Raw genomic sequence first — 25,860 nt, forward strand, 5'->3', positions numbered from 1 at the left:
ATATAGAGAAAGGACGAGAATTAGAATTGGCTTTTAGAAGTTGGGAATTGCACGAATATCCATTGTTACAGGAAACGACTAAACACACGTGGAACGTTAAAGCCACAAATCAACTTGAAAAACCTCGATTTGTTTTAGTTGCTTTTCAAACTCTTCGAAAAAATAATGTTTCTAAAAATATGTCCAATTTTGACCATTGTAATTTAAGTAATATAAAATTGTATTTGAATTCAGAAACATATCCATATGATAACGTTAATTTAAATTTTACTAAAAATTATATCGCCATTTTATATGAAATGTACGCACAATTTCAACAATTTTACTATTATAAGCAAATAAGCGAACCCTGTTTAACATTTAAGACGTTTTTACAGTTGGCGCCTTTCATTGTAATAGATTGTAGTAGACAAAATGAAAGTTTAAAATCTGGTTCGGTAGATATTCGGCTGGAATTTGAAACTTCTCAGAATATTCCCGCAAACACAACCGCCTATTGTCTTATCATACATGATCGTTTAATAAAATACAATCCCCTCTCTAGCACTGTCAGAATTATTTAATTTTGTACTAATTTTTTGTATAGTTATTTGCAAATTAAAATAGTTTAACATGATGGTGATCTTTTATTTGCGCATGCTCTTATTAAAACTGTATAAAATGTATCAAACGTTGCAAATATTATTCATTGTGTAATTTATTGTTAATCTGTCAAGTTTAAACAAAAAACATGTTTCAAACAAAAATAATTTCTAATCTGATTGTGACTTTGAATTTCATCGATTTTGTCGTCGTGCATACTCCAATCAAAGCAAACTCAATTTTGGAGAAAGTCTACGTTGAAAATTACACTTTTCCAATTGAACGAGGAACATTCTACCTATACGAAAAATCCAAAGAAAACATAACTTTGAAGCAGTGTCCGGCATTCTATTTTGACGGTGCTTTTCCCGTAGGAACGCAAATTCGAAATTCGTTTAATAAAACTATAGGTACAGTAATTGGTCAACATTTGAATTATTATCCGATATTTCCGAGAGAAAATACGATCATGTATTGTGGAAGATACGGCTTGGAAAATCTAATTGGAAATAAATCTATAATTGTTGAAAATTATGAATTTACATTAGATGATTTTAAAAAAAATTTTGTAGAACTATCTAGTCTAGATTATCAATGTTTTATTTATGCGTAAAATTATTTATATACTATTGAGAATTTAAATAAATATATTTATCGATGAATATGTTTTTATCTGCGCATCACCCAATCTCTGAAAAAAATAAGTGAAAAGTGCTACACCGTCAACTTATTCTAAATCTACGCAAATAGTGAAAAATTTAGCAAATTGTAATTTTAACATATTTACTTTGTATGTACAAAATATAATGATAATAAATAATATTTGATAACCTTTGACCATTTAAATGAGATATTTTTGTGTTGTTTATCTAATAAAATGTAAAATTTGCATTAAAGTGTTTAGTCAAGTACGAAGCAGCAGCAGCCATGAATAGTGATCGTTACGTAACAACAACAACCGAAAAAAAAGTGAAACAAGATGTTTCGGAAAACTCCAAAGTCTACTACTATAACGGTACCAAGTACTGTAATAGCTGTAACAAATCTTTTTGCTTTTGTGAAGAATCCATTAAAAATCATCCAATATGTAATATAAAATATTGTTCGCAATCAACAAATCGTTCGAACAATATAAGTTTATATTGCGACGAAGTTATTCCATCATCGTCGTCGTCGTCGTCGTCGTCGTCGTCACCACCAGCGGCCAAAAAAACAAGGATTTAGAACATACCCTATAGAAGAAGAAGAAGAAATACGTTGTGGTGTTTAGCAAATTTATATCGGATGTCAATACTTTGTAAATGTTTTCAATAAATCATCAATTTTATCGGTGCACATTTATTTAATTGTATTCACCTCGACAACCTTTTTAGATATTATTTTGTTTTCTATTCAAACTTATCAATGTAAATGTTTTAAATAAATCATCAATTTTATCGGTGCACATTTATTTAATTGCATTCACCTCGACAACCTTTTTAGATATTAATTTGTTTTCTATTCAAACTTATCAATGTAAATGTCTTAAATAAATCATCAATTTTATCGGTGCACACTTATTTAATTATATCGACCAGCGCGCATACACGACGACGACGCGATAACGTGCCGGCCCAGTTACGCTAGGGGAACAGCGCGCGCGTCGGCGGCGGCGTTTATCTCCGAAGGTTCGCGGTTCGAATCCCGCCCGCGCGAGACATCGGCGGCGGCGGCGGCGGCGGCGGTCGCTTTTTTCGGCTCTCAAAAATTTCTCACCCCCGCACCCCCACACCCCCCGTAGTGCCGAAAAGGCACTACGAAATTTATTTTTTCTACGAACCCCTTTTTTTACCGGGGTGCAATTGCCAAAAAGGCACTAGCGACTATGACGTCATAAAATGTTTTTTAATCAGTGACACCACTTTTTCCCCAAGGGGAGGCGCCAAAAAGGCACTATGACGTCACACCTCGACACAGGTGTAATTACCTTACCCACCCCCAGGGGTCCCCGTACACCTGTCTACACCCTAATGGTGACAGTTTCCACTTCTTCGGCGTGACCTTTACTTCTTTTACATGACCCCCCTTACGAAGAACTGGCTTTGGTACACTGCTGATGGAAAATGCCATCGGTGACCTTGAATCGTCACAGTCCCGCGTTAGAATAACTAAGTGACACCACTTTTTCCCCAAGGGGAGGCGCCAAAAAGGCACTATGACGTCACACCTCGACACAGGTGTAATTACCTTACCCACCCCCAGGGGTCCCCGTACACCTGTCTACACCCTAATGGTGACAGTTTCCACTTCTTCGGCGTGACCTTTACTTCTTTTACATGACCCCCCTTACGAAGAACTGGCTTTGGTACACTGCTGATGGAAAATGCCATCGGTGACCTTGAATCGTCACAGTCCCGCGTTAGAATAACTAAGTGACACCACTTTTTCCCCAAGGGGAGGCGCCAAAAAGGCACTATGACGTCACACCTCGACACAGGTGTAATTACCTTACCCACCCCCCAGGGGTCCCCGTACACCTGTCTACACCCTAATGGTGACACTTTCCACTTCTTCGGCGTGACCTTTACTTCTTTTACATGACCCCCCTTACGAAGAACTGGCTTTGGTACACTGCTGATGGAAAATGCCATCGGTGACCTTGAATCGTCACAGTCCCGCGTTAGAATAACTACTCACTTGGCTTTTAAAAGCATCACGTGATCCCTCATAAGTTTGAGGTCACGATTGAACCAGACCACGGGGGGACGGAAGGAATTACTGCGCTTTACGACTTTAAAGTGATTCTGGATATTGGCGGTGAAGATATGAAGCAGTTCTTTTGTTGAGTTGGTCGGATCGGCGTTAGTATTAATAAAAGGTTCCCAATCGGTCCTCTCAAAACTTGTGCAGAGGTTATTCAGACCCGCCTGGGTAATTGGTCTGAATTGAATATGGTCATCGTGCACAGAGGAAACATCAAAGTGTAATTCCATAAAAACAGCGGAATGATCAGAGAGTGCTGGATCCTCACTGCCCGCAGTGGGGGATATATTGACAAGGAAATTATCAATGCAACTTGACGTAGTTTCAGTTATACGGGTATGGTCAGCGACACTAGGGGAGATTCCAAAGGTGGCAAGTAAGTTGACAAAATCCATCGTTAGAGCATTTGAAGTCAGGTTGAATTTGATATTAAAGTCACCTGTAATAATAAGTTTTCTCTTCTTAGAGTAGAGGTCATTTAAAAGAAGTTCTAGCCTGGATATAAATAGATAAGGGTCGCCGTGGCTCCTCGATCTATATACATTGATAACTACGGTATTTTTGTGGGTTAATTCAATGCCGCAAAATTCGGCATGGATGTCTAGTGAGTATTTATCTAAATCTAAAGTTCTACAGTTGACTTTGTGTTTGCTATAAATTGATACGCCCCCTCTGACCGCAGTCTGACGGCATCGAAAGCTTTTCAATAGAAAATTATTTACACATATTGATTTTAAAAGTTCTTCATCACAGACAAAGTGTTCAGATAGACAGAGAATATCTACATTTTTATCCAGCAAATAACCGTTGAGTAAGTCAATTTTACTAGAGAGACCATGAATATTTAAGCTAAGAATACTTAGAGTACCTTTATTACTTGGGTTGCTGCCCCGAAGCACGCCGACCGAAAAAACGATTCACGAGCACTCCAGTCGGCCAAATGGAAGGATTAAGAATCTTCTCTGAGTCAGCGTCCAACACCGTGCACTTGAAAGATGCATAACTTTCAGGGAACATGGATCGAATTTGCTCCACTTGAACCTCCGCAACCATAGGCTTCAGATATTCTTCAATGTCACAGGCTCTAGTCGTCGGATGCATCTTGGAGATGTGGAACTGTGTCCTTCTGGTTGCTACCTGTAACTTACAGGACGCAGGGTCTTTAAGACTGCTCACTATCGGCTGAGGTCTGGAAGTGAGCTTGGGACGAGGTGGTCTCTCCACTTTTGTTTGGGGTGGACGGAGATCACTGGCAGGACCGGAACCAGGAACAAGGTTGTCGCTGGAGGTCAAGCTGATGATCTCGCTGCACTTATTCCGCACTGTAGCCTCGTATAGAGCACCACCAACAGTCGATTCGGTTAATCTTTGTTGTGGGGCTGTAGTTCTCCTCCACCCGTCAGATAATAATAATAATAATAATAATAATGGATTTTATTGCTCGACAGTTTACACCATTTACAGGACAATATGCAATAAAACAATCACATGGAAGCATATTCGATCTTAGATCTAACCAGCGAATAATAAAGCGTCTTTAGAGCAGCAACGCCAGAAAATGCTGTGCAGTTACGAAAAGTAAATCCAAGTAATTTAAGAGAAGAATTGACTATACTATGTTTAACAAACTAAATTTAATTAATAATTATCACAAGCCAAGTTAGACTTATACTTAGAATTCCTGATAATAGTATTGATTATTAGTTAGCCTAAATTTTAATTTTAAACAGTAAACAAAATCCAGTGTGTACCACTTAGGATAGGCACGTTTTTTTTAATCAAATGGTATCTATAGCTTTATCTCGCAAGGAAATAAAACTTCTTCCTCTTAGAGATATCAAATAAAAATCTATTTTCTCAAATTAAACAATGGCCTAAAAGCCGCAAGTAATACGGTAGACTCGTTCAAGATCCCATTCCCTTTTCATCAAGCACTTAAATCTACCCCCGAACAAAGAAAAGTGGGGCGAAAGTGTGACAGCGAGCAACAATCGTCATTTGGTAAGTACAGGCGTTGATTTACGATTGAGTATGGGTGGAACATTTCCATCATTCGCATCGTGAATTGTATTTTATGGTTATCGATTTTGTTTTTTGGGCTACGAGGTTTATAGATTTTTACGGGAACGTTAACAATAAATTTCAGGACAACAACGGACTTGTAAAGGTCCAAAATTGAATTAATTTTTTGTCATGATCATGAAAATTAATTAAATGAATTATTATCTAAAACTAACTAACTAACTAAACTAACCAAAACATCGCCTGAAAAGAAAAACTTATTAAAACTACTTCTTCAGGTTTCCATGCGTTTATATTTTCATCAAACCGCAAATCACTACGTTATTTTAATGTCAAAGAGAAAGTGATAGAGTGAAAGAGATATTTATACTATATATATTTATATTATATATTAATTCATTGATTCATAAAAGTGAGGGAAATCAAACTAATAGAATTTATATGCTTGAATTTCACAAATATTGGAATCCAAAAAGTTTTGTATTTTCTTTATCTGTGAACTGATTAAAACATGCAAACTTAATATGATTGCTTGATATTGTTAATAAATAAATAAGTTATAATTTTTGAAGATCTACTTAATACTTTTGACAAAGCTTCTGGATTCCTCCTGCGTCGGCTTTTGTTGAGTCGAACTAGCTAACGTTTCGCCAATAGTCCGATTGGTTTCTTCAGAACTTGACTGAAACTGGCTCGCATTTTACTCTGTACTTGCTTTCATATTGTTTTGAGGGGGGCGGAACTGAATGAGGGGGCATAAACAGCGTCTCTGATGACTGATTCCCAAATTGATGGCAAATAGAGACCTGAGTTTAGATGGTGGTTATATATTTCTATACTCTCGGATTTTTCATTGGTAGAAGAATTGATTACATGCAAGAATTTTAGTTTTATCGAATCAAATTTTATGTGCGGCTTCGTGATTGTATTCGGCAACTGCTCTTAGCCTTAAGGCTCTTTCATGTTCTTTGAACCTAGTTGATATTTTTCGTCCGGTCTCTCAAATGGAATTTTGTCTTTGAGGGATCGAAGCTATTGAGAGATTTTTGACAAGTTGTTAATCTGGTTTTGACGTTATATTTCTTTAGAGCTTTTGATATGCGGTCAGTGATGTTTTAAATAGGACAACAGTAGCAAGTGTGGAATTCCGGTTTCATTACTATTGGAAGGTTGTGGTGAAGTGTATTTTGTGATGGAAGGCTTATTATCTTTAATGTGGAAATTATTAGAGAAAAGAGGAAATGAAAGGTGTTTTAATTCTGGGCTCAATGACTCGGGCTGAGATAGTTTTACGGCTCTGTAAACAAGAGTGATGTGACAATGCATTAAGGTATCGGTCTGTGTGCGTAGGTTTTCTGTAAACACAATGACCCAATGTTAGGTCCGATTTCCTATTGATAAGAATATCTAAGAACGGAAGGTTATTAGTTCCTATTTCAATGGTAAAACGTATGTTAGGGTGTATAGAGTTTAAATGTCTAAGAAAATCTACTAGGGATTCCTGACCATGAGGCTAAATAACAAAAGCATAATCGACGTAGCGTTTTCATGATTTTGGTTTTTAATGGAAGCTGTCGAGAGCTTTCTTCTCAAAGGCTTCGATAAATATATTCGCGATGACTGATGATAGTGGAGAACCCATAGCTGTTTCTGATGTTTGTTCAACAGCTGTAAATTTATTATGGTAAACATTTTATAAAGTAGTAGTCATTTATCATATACACATCTTGAAGTCAGTTGAGTCAAAATGAACTGTACTGTACTTCCGTTAATTACTCCTATTAATGGCTCTTTTAATTTTATAAAGCATTCCCTATATATAAAATTACTATTTTTTTGGGTGTACACATTTTTACGAACAAAACTCCGAAAATTTGTGAAATTATAAGAAAATATCGCAATAAGCCAAAAAATGAAAAAATAAATTTTGTGAAAAAAATGTTTCCTTTATTTCAATTAATTTAATTTATTAGCTAATGCCCAGAATATTATTGAAATATAGATAATGTTTTTAATTCGCATCTTTTAGTGCCAATGTAAGTTGGTCTTACAAATAAATAATTATTTGTTGGGTCGTCGCGACCCTGAGGTTAATTTAAAGCGGACTGTAATTTTTTTTAAGCAGAGCCCGCAAGACGTGGTCGTGAGGGTAGAGACGGCACTAACCTCTTGTCGCTACTGTCTCGCTGGACTGGGGCCCCAATAGCAGCTCCTCTCCGATCTTGAGGATCACGGTCTCGGTACGGTGGAGGTGGTTCACACGCACACGCCATGCGGAGGGAGACAATAGTTTTTTCTTTTTGGGGTTCAACACTATCTGCGTGCTATCGATGCCAAGTTCGAACGTGAAAACGTTAAGCACGTTCTTCCTCGCACGTGCGCGCGCTCTCCCTCTCTTTTAGCTCTACATTTTCCACATGGCGGCGACACCTTACGGGCCACTAAATTTTTAAACTTCCGCGGTTCTTGCCCGGGTGTTCGCTTTGCGGATTTAACATTCCACCCACCAAAACCCACGGTTTTCAAATAACCGAAAGGCACCCATAAGGTAAATGAATGGATACGAAAAAAAAAAAGGGTTTTCTATAAAAGAAAGAACAAAAGAAACTTCTTGCTAACTTAAATACTAAAAACGGGCAATTAACCTAAATATTGTATGGCTACGTGATTACCCACGCGTCAGTGATTGGGTAAGGGACAGAGTTTGACCACGGGCCGTTGCATAAGTCCGGTGGGGGTTTTTAGAGTCACCACCCGGACGAAACCATCGGTGCCCGGGTGTACTTTGGTTACTCGGGCTAAAAGCCATTGAAGAGGTGGTCTTTGCGTTCTTTATGAGTACCAGCCTTTTAGCTCTACATTTTCCACATGGCGGCGACACCTTACGGGCCACTAAATTTTTAAACTTCCGCGGTTCTTGCCCGGGTGTTCGCTTTGCGGATTTAACTTTTGTCAATTTTGTATTAGTTTTCTCAATTAATTTGTTGTTAGTTGCTTAACTTGCAACTCAACCATGAATTTTTCGATGGAAGAAATGGCCGACATAATTTTCGTACTGGGATCCAGCGAGAATAATGCATTATTATCTATGAGAATTTACAAGCAACAGTACCCAATAGAAAGCAGCCCTTTAAGATCTTATTCTTGAGAATTTAATCAATCGTCTTACTCGAACTGGAAGTATGGCGAAAGAAAAAGTCAAAACTGTAGTGTATGTGGAAAATGAATTTCAAGGATTACTTAGAGTCACAAAAAACCCATATGTATATATGTGTGATATTATTTTCAGAAAAAATAAGAAAATAAGAAATAAGAACTGCAGTTAGATCAACATTTTGTGAATGGACACAAGATCATTTTTTCGAATAAGTGGTATTTACGGACGACTCGCCATTCCATATAAACGGTTGTGTTAATAAGCATAATTTCCGCTATAATTCTAAAATAGACTAAATTTTATGATAACACACAGTCGGGAACAATAATCTTGAAATATTTGGTGTGGTATAATAGGAAATTAGGTTTTAAATACAGTGAATGGGCAAGTTTGCTTAGACTTTTCAAAGCAGAAGTTGCAAAATATGTTAAAAACCATTCCAAACAAAGTCAGGCAGAGAATGTGATTCTTTCATTATGGTACTTCTGCCTATAATGCCCATCAAATTGCGAACTAGCTAAATAATTTATTTCCTCAACGGTAGATAGGAAGAGGTGGGCCGATTAAATGGCCACCCAAATCTCCTGATCTAACAAAGATGGACTATTTTCTCTGGGGATATGTTAAAAACTGCCCCCACCACATAAGAGAACATGAAACAGTGTTCGGTTTTCATAAATTGCTTTTATTGCTTATTTAGTTTTTTTTTTTCAATTTACTTTAGAAGCTTTTTTATTTGGGCTTATTTACTTTATTACGCTATTGGTCGTTTAGGGTATCGATTTTGTATTATTTTTGTTTCATATGTACAGGGATATTACTATCCTATAGACGAGAAAAAACTGTTTTTCCTCAAAAAAAACTTAAAAAACCAGGTTAGTTAAAATTCGCGCATGCAGAACTGTAAATAGGAATTAAATTTCATTAAAAGAACCCAGAATCGCCAATACCGAAAAAAGCACGTCAAATTCGGTCAAATGACAATGGTTTCCATACTCTTTTCTTTGATTATCGTGGCGTAGTACATCAAGAGTTCTTACCACAAGGTCGTGTGGTCAGTCAACCTTGAAGTTATGTCCCATTTGCGAGAAGCAATACAAAGAAAATGTCCGGAATTGTTGGAAAACAATTAATAGATTTGGCTGTGTTGCTTCTGTCTAACTTTTTGGCCAAAAACAAAACCACAATCATGCCTCAGCCACCATATTGACCGGATATGGCACACTGCCACTTTTTCCTGTTCCCAAAACTCAACAAACCCATGAAAGGAAAGAGGTTTGGAACGATCGAGGAGATAAAGAAAAAGAGAAAAGAAAAAGTGCTTCTGGACGAGTACTGCAGTTTAAAGCCAACGAACTGGCTTCAAAAATCGGAGTGCAAAATTTGAAGTGAAAGATGGCACAAACGGCACTCTATATCATGGGGAAACATTTCGGTTGAAGCGGCGGCTGTTTTTGAAAGTGTTAGCGACATATTCAATGGGGATGAAACTGATCTATTTTGCAAAATGACCCCGGAAAAGACTATAAGATTTAAAGGTAAAAAATGCAGAATTCAAAAAATAACAAAGGATCGAATAATTCTCCTACTAACAGCAACTATGACAGAGGCAGAAAAGATAAAATTGATCGTTATTGGTAAGGCGGAAAATCCGCGCTGTTTTAAAAACGATTTTGCTGGTGATATACGAGAACAACACAAAAGTGTGGATGACAGGTGAAAAGATTGTCCGCTACTGGGATTTAAAGTTTACTTCCCACTACTTGTACTAGATAATTGCAAAGCACATCGTAATATGCAAAATGTAAAGGCAATAAAGCTAATGTTTCTTCCGGTCAATAACACAACTGTTATCCAACCTTTAGAACAAGGTGTTATCTTAGCAATGAAAAATCATTTTAGAAAGATACAAGTTTTAAAGATATTGAACTTGGTAGAGCTGTTGTTCAACCCAAATTTTATTCTGTGTGTATCTGAAGCTTGCTGATGAGTATGTCGTAGTGTTGAGGCTCTTTCTTCTTTCATTAGTTAAGCTGATATTTTGTGCCCCATATGAATGGAATGCTCTAAACTCCAGATATCTCTAACGAAATTTTGTGTTTGACGGATAGAAGATGTTGAGAGATTTTGGAAAAGTATTAAAACTGATTTTAACATTTTATTTCTTAAGACCTTTTCATATGTGGTTACTGATGTTTTGAATGTAAGGAAAGACCACAGTGCCAAGTGTGGGGTTGTTTTTGACCTTATTTAGGAGGTTGTGGTGAAGTGCATTTTGAGGGAAGAGCAATTATGTCTTTTAATTCTAGGTTTACACAATTAGGTTGAGATAGTTTTACGATTCAGACAATGCATTATGGTCTTTGTGCGTAGGGTTTCCGTAAAATGAATGACTCAGAATTAAGTCTGTTTTCCTATTAGCGTGAATATCTAAGAGATTATTATTACTTTCGAATGACCATATCAATTAAACTTGTAACAGTGCGTTAGGAAACAAACACGCATTAACAGGAATCTACTTCAATTAAGTTAGATCTAAGTTGGAGGACAGGATCATTATATATTTTTTTTTTCTCATCGGAAGATGGAGTCCTCTCATGTCGGCTAGGTGAGTAGCAAAACATGAAATGTGCGCTATTGAAGTTGAGGTTCTGAGGGACTTTGGTATTTCTCCCATTGCACCGATCACTATAGGAACAATGTTAACCCTATCGACACGCCATGTCTGTTTTATGTCATCCGCTAACGGTATGTATTTTTCTCTTTTTTCACGTTCTTTCTTCTGCAAGTTGTTAGGTGCGGGAATTGCAACGTCGACGAGGGTCACCATCTTATTTGCCTTGTGATAAATAAGAATATCTGGCCTATTATGCTGGACAGTGCGATCGGTCTGAACAGTTCTGCCCCAATATATCCTAAATCCCTCATTTTCAAGCACGGATTCTGGTGAGTATCGGTAGTATGGACACTTCTCTTTTAGAAGTTTAAGGTTGAAGGCTATTTCCTGATGGACTATCTTGGCTACGTTGTCGTGTCTTGTGGTGTACTCCTTCGGGGCCAGTATCCGACAACCACTGATGAGGTGCTCAACATTCTCATGGCCCTCTCCACATATGCGACAATTCGTTGCTGTTACTGTCGGGTCCTTGATTATGTGTTTAAGATAAGACCGAATGGATATGACCTGATCCTGAATTGCACACATGAAACCCTCAGTCTCGGGGAAAAGGTTGCCGTTCGTTAGCTAGCCAACTGATGCGGGCTTGTCAAGGTCAGCACTGTCAAGCAAGTTTGGGTATCTGCCGTGTAGTTCCTTTCCCCGCCACTGGGTCTCAAGCTCGAAAATTGAATACTTAGGGTCGCACTGATAGTGTGTGACCTGCAACATGAGGGGTGTAAGTGATCTATCTAGACCTGTCACTGCTCGGTGGAGCGCTGAGCTCTCGCTTTTTTGATGGAAGTATTTCTGCAGCCGCTCCACCTGGGTTTTGTGGCATATTCGCAAATCCGATAAACCCCTGCTTCCGATGTTTCGAGGTAGATGTACCCTCTCTCTGCCAGCTCGTGGGTGGTGAGCGCGGAATTTAGTTAGACTTGTCCTTAAGGTTCTATTCAGATCATGAAGCTCTGTCGGCGTCCAATCGACGATGCCGAAGCTGTACGCCACTGCAGGGACGGCGTAGGAATTGATTGCAGTCGCCATGTTACGGCCTGCCAATCTTGTTTTTAAGATGTGCTTGACTCTCTCTTTAAATCTCTCGGTGAGCAGCGTCTTGACACTTTTAGAGTATATTCCTCGCGCCTGGGCAAGACCTAGGTATTTATAGGTTTCAAATTTATCCAGCGTCGTTATTTTTCGACCACCACTATGTTGTGTAAGCTGATGGCCGTCCATCTGACACCACTCTCCTCTATGATGTCTGCCAACTTTACACTTCTCCAGACCGAAACTCATTCGAATATAATTTGAAAAGTTCTCGATGCATCTGAGCTGCCGTTTTAGTCCCTTCTCGGTGTCCGAAAATATCTTGAGGTCGTCCATGTACATTAAGTGGGAGAGCTTAAGTTCTTTATTAAGTGGATATCCTTGTTTGAGATTATTGAGAGCGGAGGAGAGTGGGTTTAACGCTATGCAGAACCAGAGGGCACTCAGAACATCGCCCTGGAAAATACCTCGTTGCTGATCGGCTTTTCTTGCGTCCCCTGGTCTCTCGGAATTATTTGCGTCTCCCACTGGTCCATAACATGCGTGAGAAAGTTGATGATTTTGGGGTCGACTTTATAGACAGAGAGGCACTGTAGCAGCCAAGTGTGCGGAACACTATCAAATGCCTTCTGATAATCAATATATGCAGTAAAGAGATTCTTCTTGGAAGCTATTGCGTTACGGGTGACAGCGTTGTCAATTGCAAGTTGTTCCTTACACCCCTGTGCATGCCACCTGCACCTCTTCTGCTCTTCAGCCAAAAGATTGTTATCATCCATGTGTTGGTATAGTTTGTTAGCTATTATTCCATTGAGAATTTTGTATATCGTGGGCAGGCACGTTATGGGTCTGTATTTGGAGGGATCTTTAATTGGGTAATCTGTCTTTGGGAGAAGGTAGGTCATCCCTTTCGTCAGAAAGGGTGGCGCAGACTGACGGTTGTTCAGTATCAGGCTCAAGATGTCAGCAAGTTTGGACCTGACAGCGGTGAATTTCTTGTACCAGAAGTTCTGTATCCCATCCGGTCCGGGGGCTTTCCAGTTTTTAGCTTTCGCCAGGGCTTCCTTTAGGTCCTCTACGACGATCACTCGAGGCAGCATGAGTTTTATTCTTTCGGTCTTCTTTTGTTCGCACTTTATCCACTCAGCCGAAACTTTGTGATTGAGAGGGACCTGCTAGATGCCACTCCAAAATTCCCTGATACTTTCTGGTTCCGGGTATTGGCCCTTGTCGTCGGTGGCTGATGGCGCCAAGTTTCTGTAAAAAGCACCAGGGCTCCGGTTAAAGAGGTTATTATCCACTCTTCTATGCCATGATTGCTGGTATCTGCGCAGTCTATTTGCGTATACCCGCAGTTTCTGCTTTAGCAGATCCAACATGTCGACCACAGTATGGTTTCCAGAGTCTCCGTATTTTTTTTGCACGTTATCGGCATGCTTTTTGACCCGCTTACTTGGTTTTCTGGGTTCAAGGGTTTCAGTGAGTATACCGATCTCTCTCCTCAAAGTCGCAATTTTGTCCTCTAGTCTTCTCTGCCATGGGGGGAGTTTAAGCGTTTTCTTTGGTGAGTTAGTGCTCGAGGGAGAGAATTTCTGTCTACGGAGCAGGATGGTTGCCACAGCGGCGGAGTACACCAGATCATGAACAACAGTGAGGTCATGACAGTTATTAATTAGACAGTACGTTGTTCATTGATTTAAGTATGTTCTTGGTGTCCCGATTTGTTCTTAGTCTGGGTATCCTAGGTCTACTAAGCGGGTGCAGGCCAGCGTACCTTTCAAGACATTCCTGAAGGGTCTCATGTGCAGACTGGTCAGAAGGGTTGACAAGCTGAGCGGCATTCCCTGGGATATCAACCCGTTGTTCGGTTGTAGCATCCGCTGCGCCATCGACTGTCCACCCCATCTCTAGAGCCACCTCTTTTCTCATAGTCTGAATCACTTCAGGTTTAGGCCGGTATGTTACAAATAGTTGCCTTCTTTGGTCTAGGATGTTCTGGATGGTTTTTCCCTGTAGAGCGGGAAATCTTTGAATTATTGCTTCATGTAGTCTGTGGCCGTATGGGTTCTTATTGGTCTCCATTTCGGTTATGCGTAGGTAGGTACGATAAAGGTAAGTATTCATGTCGTCTGGCCATTTAAATCGTATCGTCCTAATATTGTCCCCGATCATGGGATGACGCTGAGTGTCTTCAACATTTAGCGGGGTCGGAACTTGTTCTTCAAGGGAGTTGTTTCGGTCGTTCCTGTTGCTTGTGTTGGTGGATTCCGTTCGCAGGTCAGTGCCACCCGTTCCACTGGGGCCTGCGCCAGACTGGGGGTCTTCAGGACGCTTCCGAACAGAGGTAGTCTGGTTCTCTGCCACGCCCGAGTACCTGTTACGCCTTGTTCTGATAGCGATCGCGGTTCACGCGAGTTGAGCTGCTACCACAACTCGCGGTGTGCTGATTTTTGTCCACCTCGGGTATTTTATTTCCCCGATACTCTTCAGTCCAAAAAAACTGACGAGCGTACCCCATCGCCAGGGGCGACCCCCGATAGCAGTTCAGCTTCAGCCACGGGTTATTATTATTATTATTATTATTTTTTTTTTTCACGTTTTCAAAGGTAAGTAATAATGTTGTCGGCCTGGTTGGGCAAGACAGCATTCTTTTTCTTCTCTACTCTTCTATATTTAATACCCTCCTCATTATGTTGCAGGTTGCAAGTATGGCCGCTTTTTGCATCTCAAGATAGTATTTTTCGGGAATCTGCAGTTGTTTTAGGCCATCAAGGGTCTTCTGCGGGATTTCTCCTGTGGCTCCTATAATCAATGGTACTGTGCGAATTCCTGAGACGTTCCATATTCTTCGTAATTCGTTTGATAGAGGTATGTATTTTTCCAGCTTTTCAGTGTGCTTCCTTTCCAGATTGGCAGGCGCAGGGACGGCAACATCTATCAGCGTGAGCGCATTATTATCTTTGTCCAGCAGGCAGATGTCAGGTCTATTATGTTGCACAGTTTGATCAGTCAGCATAGTCTTATCCCAGTAGATTTTTGCTCTATCATTCTCCGTTACTGGATTCGGTCGGTACTGGTAGTATGGAGCTTCATGTTTTTTTATTCCGGCAATTTTGCAGAGCTCTCGATGGACAATTTTCGCAACATCATTATGTCTAGCAGTGTAGTATGTAGGACCTAGGATTTTACACCCACTTATAATATGTTCAATGTTTTCATTGCCTTCCCCACACATCCTGCAGCAGGATCTTTCTATCTGTGGATCTTTCACAACATATTTCAAATGTGATCTTGTTGGTAGTATTTGATCTTGGATGGCACATAAAAACCCTTCTGTTTCAGGGAAAATATTCCCATGTAAAAGCCATCCCAGTGACGCCTGTTTATTAATATTTTCTGATTGCAGCATAAATGGATATCTGCCATGCAATTCCTTGCTCATCCATTTTTGGGTCTGATTTCTAATATTCAGGGTCAATTTCAAAGTGTATGCTGCTTAGATTAAGGGGGGTAAGGGATTTGTCGCATTTGTTTATAGCATCGTGAAGGGCCGATGTCATTGCGGTTTTAGTAAAGAACTCTCGAAGGCTTTTAATCTGAGTTTTGTGTAGTAGTCGTAGATCAGTGATTCCTCTACCTCCTTGCCTTCTTGGCAGGTGGAAGCGCTCTTTACTCGATTTTGGGTGGTGGGCCCTGAATCTTGTATACATGGTTCTAATGGTCCTATTTGCATCTTCAAGGTCGGTGGTGGTCCATTTAATGACTCCAAAGCTATGTGCGACAACAGGTATTGCTAAGCTGTTTGTAGCAGTTATTTTGTTCCTTGCCGATAGGGATGTTTTCAATATCTTTTTTAGTCTCTCCTTCATGGTGTTAATCAATTGATGTTTAACTTCTTTTTTGTCTATTCCCTGTGATTGCAGAAAGCCCAGATATTTGTAGGATTCATTTCTGTCCATTGGTAGAATCGCGCCTCCGTCTGATCTCTGCAGAAGTTGGAAATCCTGGCCTTGGCTCCATTTGCCTTTGACAACAGAGTTGGTCTTGCATTTATCAAGGCCAAAACTCATCCCAATATCATTTGAGAATTCCTCTACTGTTCGTAGGAGCCTTTTCAATCCATTGTTGGTTTCTGAGTATAATTTTATGTCATCCATGTAGGCTAGGTGGCTTATTTCTTGGTTCGTATTGGGTATCTTATAACCGCTTCGCTTGCTCTTTATAGCCGTGGATAGTGGGTTTAGTGCTATGCAAAACCACAGGGCGCTTAAGGCGTCGCCTTGGAATATACCCCTTCTTATTTTTATATTTATAGGCTTGAACACTGGGCATTTGGAGCTGATAGTAACGTTGGTTTCCCACATCCTCATCATGCTAGTAAGTAGGTTTATAATGAGCGGATTGATTTTATATAATGAAAGACATTCGATTAGCCAGGAGTGCGGGACGCTGTCGAAAGCTTTCTCGTAGTCCACGTAAGCTGTATAGATGTTTCGTTTGTTTACTTTTGCGTCTTCGATAGTAACTGAATCTATGATTAGCTGCTCTTTGTACCCTTGCGCGTGTTTTCTACAGCCTTTTTGCTCCTCTGCAAGGAGGTTGTGCTCAGAGATGTGTTGATAGATTTTTTCGGATAGAATACCGCTGAAGAGTTTGTATAATGTCGGTAGACATATTATCGGCCTATACTTTGCAGGATCATCCTGTGGGGGATCAGATTTCGGCAGAAGGTAAGTTGTCCCTTTTGCAAGAAAATTTGGGAATGTCTGTGGATCAACCAGGATTTCTTGAAAGAGTTGAGCCATCTTAGCGTGTGTTGCAACGAATTTTTTATACCAGTAGTTCTGCACTCCGTCCGGACCCGGTGCCTTCCAGTTCTGTGATTTTGAGAGAGTCTGTTTAATGTCGTATACTGTAATTGTCGGAGGTAGCATCATGGGTATCTTCTCGGTTTTCTTCTTCTCCATTGCGATCCATCCAGCATTATGCTTGTGATTTCGTGGGTTATCCCAAACGTTGCTCCAGAAGTTCTTTACAGCTGCTATATATATATATATATATATATATATATATATATATATATATATATATATATATATATATATATATATATATATATATATATATATATATATATATATATATATATATATATATATATATATATATATATATATATATATATATATATATATATATATATATTATTATTATTATTATTATTATTATTATTATTTAATGGATTCCTCAGTCGTCGCTGGATGTGGCTCCTTCCCTGTTTCGGCATTGGCTGCAAGAAGAGAGGTGGGTAAATTTTAGGTTATTTTAAACATGTTTAGGTGTTTAGCTTAATATTATTATTATTATTATTATTATTATTATTATTTATTTATTTATTTATTTATTTGCAAAAGTAGATATTACAAAACAATATTTTTAGTATTTAAATGATGTTTGTCCATGACTTTCAGCAAATAAACAATCACCATAGTTCCACTAACACCGTAGTCGCGCGTGGGTGGGCTAAATTTGCACAAAATGTGGGACCTCTAAACTAAAATAAACATCAATAAACAGAAAATAATCATCAACATTAATAAATACTATCCACTCTAAAACTCGGTAACATAATTATTATCTTATACCCAGCAAAAATAGACTAATCGATGCTGATAGAAACGCTCTCCTCTATATACACAATATAAGACACAGATATACACATAACAAAGTATTTAATTGAAAGAATGGAAGAGTCAAATCAATTCTCGTATATCGTTTCCGTTCACTTGTGCAATGAATTTTATTTCTATTTTAAAGATGTGTATCCGATCAGTAGTAATTAGAAGTTGCTTTTGAACTGACGGCAAATAGTTGAATAATTTTTGCGATAGGAAAATAAAAAAAAAATTGTGTTTATTAGTTTTTTCAACAGCTATGTTCCAATTTTGTTGCCACCATATTCCGTAACTGTGATTTATAAATTTTAAACTATGTTTGTTTTTGAAAGTGTATAACATTATTTGTAAAAAATATAAGCGTCTGACATCAAAAATGTTTGCCTCGCTATACAGCAAAGGACTTGAGTACATTCTATCCTTCTGGCGTGGTGGTCCCTCCTCAGATGCCTTCAATCCACACCCCCAAGTATTTGATTTTGTCTGTCGATCTGATTTCTGCCTTTTCCGTGTTACCAGCGATAAGTGTATCAAAATCTGGGTCTGTTTTGCTGGTACGACTAAATTTGTTTATGATGGAAGCAATCAATTATATCTTTTAATGTTTCTTCAGCAATTAATTTAAGTTCTTTCCAGTCATCTGCTGTAAGATATATTACGGTATCATCTACAAAACTTATGACATATCCAGCAAATTCCTTTAGGAGTATACTATTTAAGTAAATTATAAATAAGACTGGGCCCAAAACTCTCCCTTGCGGGACACCAGATGTAACAGACTCTGGAGTGCTTAGTTCATCTTCAATCAAGACGTGTTGTTTTCTGCCAGTTAAGTAACTTTTAAAAAGATCAAGAGATATATTTTTTACGCCTATATCTTCCAAAGCCTCAAACATCTGTGCGTGGTTAACGGTGTTAAATACCTTTGCGAGATCTAGGAATATTCATAAAGGAGGTTTACGTTTGTCCAGACTCTCCTAAATTTTTGATGTTATATCTTGTGTGCTAGTATTTTTTCGAAAGCCATATTGTTTCTCAGAAATTATTTTAAATTTGTCTAAGAATTTTGTTAATTTTAGTTTCAATACTTTTTCAAAAACTTTCGCGACTGTAAGTATTAGGGAAATTGGACTGAGTTTGGCATCTCTTGTTGTTGCCGTTTTTAAATATTGGAGCCACAACAGAAAGTTTAAAGTGAGATGGACAAATACCAACTATAAAAATATGAATAATCAGATTAGCTAATAGTAATACTATTTCTTCAATGATATGTTTAATAATGTCTGGTTTTATTCTATCAATCCCAGGGGCCTTTCCTGACTTGAGCTCTTTAATTATTTCCTGTACTTCATTTGTAGTGGTATTATGTAGAACAAAGTATTTTGTTGGTTTATGTCTTGTAGCTTTATGACTTTGCGGTTCTTTAATTTTTCCTGCTATTTCTTTCCCGATACCTGAAAAGAATTTGTTAAATTCGTTTGCTATTGTCTCTTTGTCGGTGATTTGTGGATTTGCATTATTTACCTGAGTACTGGGGATGCTTGTATTTGATTTGCTACTTATAGATTTAACAAGTTTCAATAGGTTTTTTGGGCACATATCATTCCTTTGTACTTGTTCTTTATAATAATTAGCTTTGGCGTTTTTTATTGATTTATTAGGAATGCCTCGATAATTTATAAATCTGTCATTTAGCTCAATATTCATAGGTTGTGCCTTCATTTTTTATATAGGTTATTTTTTTCCTTTACTGATTTAATTAAACCGTTTGTTATCCATGGTTTTCTTTTTTTTACTTTGCTTTTAAATACAATATAATAAGAAGAGTCCGCAATTTTATCCTTTAAAATTTGTATATCTCCTCTATATCGGTGATGCTTTAAAACAGGTTCCACTTTGTATTTTGCAAATTATCTTTAAGTTTGCTTATATCAGTTTTTTATTTTTTTAAATTTTACTGGTTGGTATTATACCACCTAGCTCACAGGGTACATTACGTACGTACGTTATCCCATGATGGTCTGTAATGGAAGTTTGCAGAATTCCCGAGAAATAGTTGTCTTTATGATTTCCGTTAAACGGGCTATTAATAAATATGTGGTCTAAACATGCTCCAGATCGTGGTCTTGTAACTTTGTTGATAGTAGAAATAAAGTTAAACTCTGATAAAATATTAGAGTAATTTGTAGCCAATTCTCTCTAACAAATCAATGTTAAGATCTCCAACAACGAAATGGTATTGACTTGCGGTTTTTATTCCTTTCAAATATGACTCTAAGTGCATATGGCAGCCTATTTTCAAAAAGTTCAAAGGAAATTATTAAAATTTTTAGGTTTTAAGTGTGACGGCATCCTTCCACAAAGACACTTTAATCATAGTGAACTTATGCATCAATTCAATGTTTATTTAAATTATGTATTATCTCTTACTCTGAAGTGTTATTCCCGATCGGTTTTCGTGTGCTTTCCCGACAGTCAGAACATCTCCAGTATTCCACCTAGTAACTCTCTAAAAAAATTGTTGGTTAGAAGTCCACTCTTTCAAGCAATGAACATTTTTAGTTGTACTTGTCACGTTTCGGGTGATTACTTTAGGTTTTGTTATGTTATTTATTTATTTATTTATAAAACTTGTAATTACAATTAACCCTCTGTTCGATGGGTGAACTAAAGGTAATAGAGCTTGATTTTTGTAAGCAGCAATGCAATGGGATTAGGTGCGATAGATTATGCGTAAGTTTAAATAACGCAGAAGTGATAGATTTAATACAAAAAAATTATATTAAAATTATAAAACTATAATCCCATTAGCAGACGGCCCTAAACTAGCAACCGAAACTTTTAAAAACTTTCTATGCATTGCGACTTAATACAAGGTGTTTCAAAAAACATAAGAAAACGCGGTATCTTAACGAATGGTAATGTCAAAATGATTAAGGCAATTTTTTGTAATTTTTGTTATTCCGTTAGCGCAAGCCACTAAAAATACAACTTTGAAAATCGTCAAACTAGTGACCAAAGAGTCGCTTATCAAATTTACTAATATCTATCTATCCTACTACTACCAAAATACTATTATTGCAGTTAGTTAATCTGGAACGCTATTTTTCACCAATGAGGCCTAGAATATAATTTTTAGTATAAATATGTCCCATTATTTAGTATTAAGCTTGAGTTCAAATTAAACCAAACAATCTTAAACACCACTCAGGCCTTTACCTTCCACCAATGGCAATCAGTCATACGAGAAAATGTTCATGCCCCTCCTTTAGCTCCGCCTCCCTCAAACAACTTCTATTTACCAGTAACCGACGCTGGAGGAATCCAAAAGATTTGTACACAGTATTACAGTAGGCTGTGGAAGTTTCTTTGAAAAACATTATTATTATTATCATTATTCGCTAAGTACGTTTCCAGCGCCCCGTATACAAAGGCGAGAGGGGTCTCGGGAATTTAACAAACATAAAAGCAGTTAGAGAAACGGAAATTGACATTCCACAAAAGGTCAGTGAAAACACTTTGATCCAACCATAAGAAACCGTTAACGGAAAGTTAGCTTTCTTGTCGGTGCCGGAATTTCTCTTGTGCTTGAATTTCCTTGGATTCGCATTCCTTAAATACAGTCCGCAAATCTCAGAAAAATTAATAGCTGCGGCAAAACTTTTACGAGAGATTATTTTTACAGCTAGTGGTTTCCCTTGAATTTCATTTATCTTTTGGACGAAATAAATATTTAAATAATACATCAAAAACATAGTTTTTTAATAATAATGTAACTGCATATATCGGGTACCCAAGTCAAAGAAATTTGAAAAATAAAATTTATTAAGTAAATTAGCCAAAATAAAATGCTATAATTTATTTTTGAGTTTCTGACATGGCTCCTAGGGAGTGCTTTTAGTATCTAGAATTTTAAAAGTCGGTTTCTACAAAAAATTATAATGTTAACCATAGTTACATAGTTAAAGCTGAAAAAAATTCAAATATTTTGTATTTAATGCTGTTTACTCTATCTCTACAAGCAAAGTGTTGAGTGCTCGAAGTAAATGTCCAGATCTCCAGAACACATTTTGATAAACTTAGAGTCGTTAAAATGGGTGTTTCCTAGGTTATGAGTGACGCGTTTGTGGTGGCTTACTTTCCCACCAGATGGACTCTTCTGACATAACCGCACAAAACTATTTCTCTTCGAAAAAGGATAAATGAAATTCATTTCATTTTAAGGGTTGTTAATAATGACTTATTAAATCTAATTTATCAAATACAACTCTTAATTCATTATTTCTGATACCAATATTTAGTAATATTAATTATTTTCTATTTTTCCAAATTACTATCTCTTGTTATTATTATTAGTATCTCTTGCTTGCTTGATTATACAGGTTTAATTAGTTTTGGTTAGTTAGTGATATAGTTCAACATTTTTCTACTTAAATAATTCAGTAATTATAACGCTGGTTAGTCTTCCACAATTGATTAGTTTTGGGTAGTTGACCAAACCTAATGATTAAAATGACGTATAAGTAATAATACTAAATAGGTTGAAAACTGGATATAACTAGATTTTTACGGTTTGGAACCCGTTGCACTTCTCCTGGTGCGATATCATTTTAATGGATGTTGCCGACAATTCTGGCAAATTCTTCAACGTCCTGTACAGCTCTAAAGAGTGAGTGAGGATCGAGACCAGTCCATTTTCAAAAATAAAATATATTTTTCTAATGTCTATAATACCACTTTAGATATTTTAATTAAATTTGGCACACACGTACTATGTATCAAGAGACATTATTTAATGTAGTGTGCATTTTTCTAAAATACGCATTTTTCTAAAATACAGCAGAGGCGGATTTTTACACTTCTAGTTTGGCAGGCATTTATTTTAATCTAATTTCTTGATTTTTTTCAATCCAATATACGGTTTTCGCTTAAAAAAATAAAAACCTCTTCTCTGCATGGTCATAGCAATATCGTTAATATGAATACATGCAGAGAAATTCAATTCAATTCAATTATGCGTTTCACAAAAAATGTTGGGCTCGACTGCTAGGATCATTCGCCCATTGCCGACTTCCGTCGAGGTTCTTCGCTTTTGGTCATGGACCAACACGTACAAAGAAGACATATAACCAATATTTGCTCAACTAGCAAAAAACAAATTTGACCGATACCAAAAAAAAACCGACACCCCCCGCTTCCGCCCCGGACCATCCGGGCCCATCCGGCCTCCATACCGGCGTGAACGGGGAAAAACGAAGGGATCGGCGACGATTATCACTTTACAACGTTCACAAATCACTGAAAACACTAAATCCACTCAGTGGAGACCGATATCAAACTTTTTGGGACGAATACATGGGATTCTGTCGGGAGCGAACAGATTTTAAACCGCCGCGTGCAATGCTCCACCACCATGCAGAGAAATTAATATTTATTTTTAAGTGACAACCGTGCGTCAGACTAAAAAAAATTAGGAGATCGAATTTGCTCGTAAATGAATGCAAATGATTTTCTTTTAAATAAATCAGTGGCGCGCCACTGACTGTTTACGAACAAATAATGTTTTGTCTAATTAGGTCGCCACTGCAGTGGTTAAAACTTTTACTTTTTTACTTTTACAGTTATAATGAAATAACATACAACACTAACAACAAGATAAATAATTACGATTCTTATTTAAAATAATACTACTAATTACTACTAATAATTTTTAACAAAATTGTCTGTTAATAAATTAATAACAACATTTTTGAAAAAAAGTTGAATATAGAGACTAGATAAGTTGTTGAAAGTGTCCTCCACCTTGAAGGATACATTTTTCAGCTCTTTGAAGTATACCTCCAGTGATTCTTATTAAATCGCAGCAAGCTCTTATACTATCCTTCAGCTCTTCTACAGTGTTAACTGGAGTGTGATAAACCAGCCTTGGTGTGTGATTTAAATATTCTCTTTCTACAACAGTGAAATGAGCGCGCGCGATGTCATGCATGAACCACATTCTGACGTTCTGTTTCTAATTAAATATGGTACTTTTTCTAGCAATATTGGTAAATCATTTTCTAAAAACCGACGATAATTATGGCCTTTTAGACTTTCTGGCAGGAATAAGTAATTTCCAACAATCCCAGCCCAAACATTTACTGTTCCTGATGTTACATTCTTCGTGGGGGTTTTCATCGGCTCAAATTTTATTGTGGAAATTTCTGATTGTGTTTCTGGAAAAGTTAGCTGCATCTGTAAATAGTATTTCTGGGTTAAACAACTACAATGATAAGAAACATTTATAAAGATTTTAAAAATACACCTCAGAGTTTACGTACTTCGTATTCGTACTTCAATTTTTTTGAAGTATTTTAATAAAACAGATAGTCAATTACTTAAGTAAGAAATAATAATGATACAGTGAAGTCGCGATTTAGTGAACCTATATTTGCAGGGTTTGAGATTAAGGACACAATCAAAGAAATAATACATATATGCAAAAAGTAATAAACTGTAAAAAGTACTATTATATTTAAATGCATACTAAGGTTTATGGAAAAAATATTAAACAAAAAAATATTTAAAATATGTTTATGTAATATTTTTATGGAATATGCGTGAAAAATGACGATAATTTTTTCAGGATTAGGCTGTTAAAACTTTTTCTTTGGGTTGATTTCTACAATTTTTTGTCTTGAATCATGCAACACAATGAAGCTGGTATATTCTACTAAATTACCATTTCCTTCAGCCCATTGGAAAAAGTCATAGCTGGGCTTGTTGAAATAAGCTCGTCTTCTGTATTTGACATAATATTTTGATTGTCATCTTTTTCCGAATCAGAATCAATTGTTATTTCATTCGCCAACTGATTTAAGTTTGCTGGTTCATCTTCATTCCATTCGTTAATGTCGTTTATTTCACATTCAACCTGTAATATACAAAATTCAAAATTAACGTAAACATACAATACAGTCGAACCTCTGTAACTGCAATCTCTCTGAATTTCGACCTTTTTTAGAGATTTTAAAAAACTAGAGAATGGTATCCCAGAAAAAAATTACTTGTCAACCATATGACATGACAGGCTGGAAAATGAACATTTAAAAGCAAGTACAGCCTAGCTGCTTATTAACTCATTTACTTATTTATTTTTTATCCGTACTTTAGGTTTTATAATTAGCACTGTTCGGTTGTTTAGTTTTTTTTTAAATAAAAAAAGTCATATTTAAAGTAGTAAAGTGTCCTTTTTTCTTTAACTCAAACTCTCTATAACTCGAACTTTTTTCACAGTCCCTTCAAGTTCAAGTTATAGAGGTTTGAAATCGTTTTTGTAGACTTACTAAAATTTGGATTAATATTTTGTAAGAGGTCGATAACACTCTGGTTAGCATGCTGGTATGCTTCATCATTGAATAATCGTATTATCCTCTCCATCATCCAAGTTCATTTTTAAAATATTTCGCCAAAATTTCTCTATAACAATGGGTTTTAACATATTCCAGGCGAAAGCTAAATTTGAAACTGCATGCCTTAAAATGTATGTTTGCAACATTGCACCTGTTTATCCAACCATTGCTAGCATTAAATGAAGAATTTACATCAATTGCTTTTTGTAAAACCTTCGCCTTTTCCTGGAGCATCATCCCACCCACTGGTATATTTCTTACTCTCAAGTTTAGAAAATGTTTGTATAAATCTCTTAACATGTTAGAATAGCTACACACTTTTAACGTCTTTGATTTTTCTCTTTCTTTCTAAATGTTTGAGATAATTTTTTTAGTATCGGCGTCCTTTTCGTTTATGGCACATAAGGTTGACTTGGCTATTCCATATTTTTTAGCAAGCAGAGTCATACTCACTCTCACCTTTACTCGGGGATTCCAGCAGTTCACTTTTTTGTTTTAAATTCAAACACTTCCTTTTTTGAGACATAACTGATGTGTAAAACTACACTTTTAAAGGTACTACTCCGCACTGAACCTGATAGCATG

General features: G+C 37.1%; 1 long non-coding RNA gene across 1 annotated transcript; it reads right to left on the reverse strand.

The window, feature by feature from the left end:
- Positions 1 to 23,614: 23,614 nt before the first annotated feature.
- Positions 23,615 to 25,860, reverse strand: LOC132695661 (uncharacterized). Its single transcript, XR_009617868.1, has 3 exons — positions 25,735 to 25,860; positions 24,606 to 24,797; positions 23,615 to 24,118 (listed from the first exon to the last, which is right to left on the reverse strand). It is a non-coding gene; the product is annotated as an uncharacterized LOC132695661 (long non-coding RNA).

This window comes from Cylas formicarius, unplaced genomic scaffold (assembly GCF_029955315.1).
Source record: "Cylas formicarius isolate icCylForm1 unplaced genomic scaffold, icCylForm1.1 PGA_scaffold_12__32_contigs__length_19106922, whole genome shotgun sequence".
Taxonomy (NCBI): domain Eukaryota; kingdom Metazoa; phylum Arthropoda; class Insecta; order Coleoptera; family Brentidae; genus Cylas; species Cylas formicarius.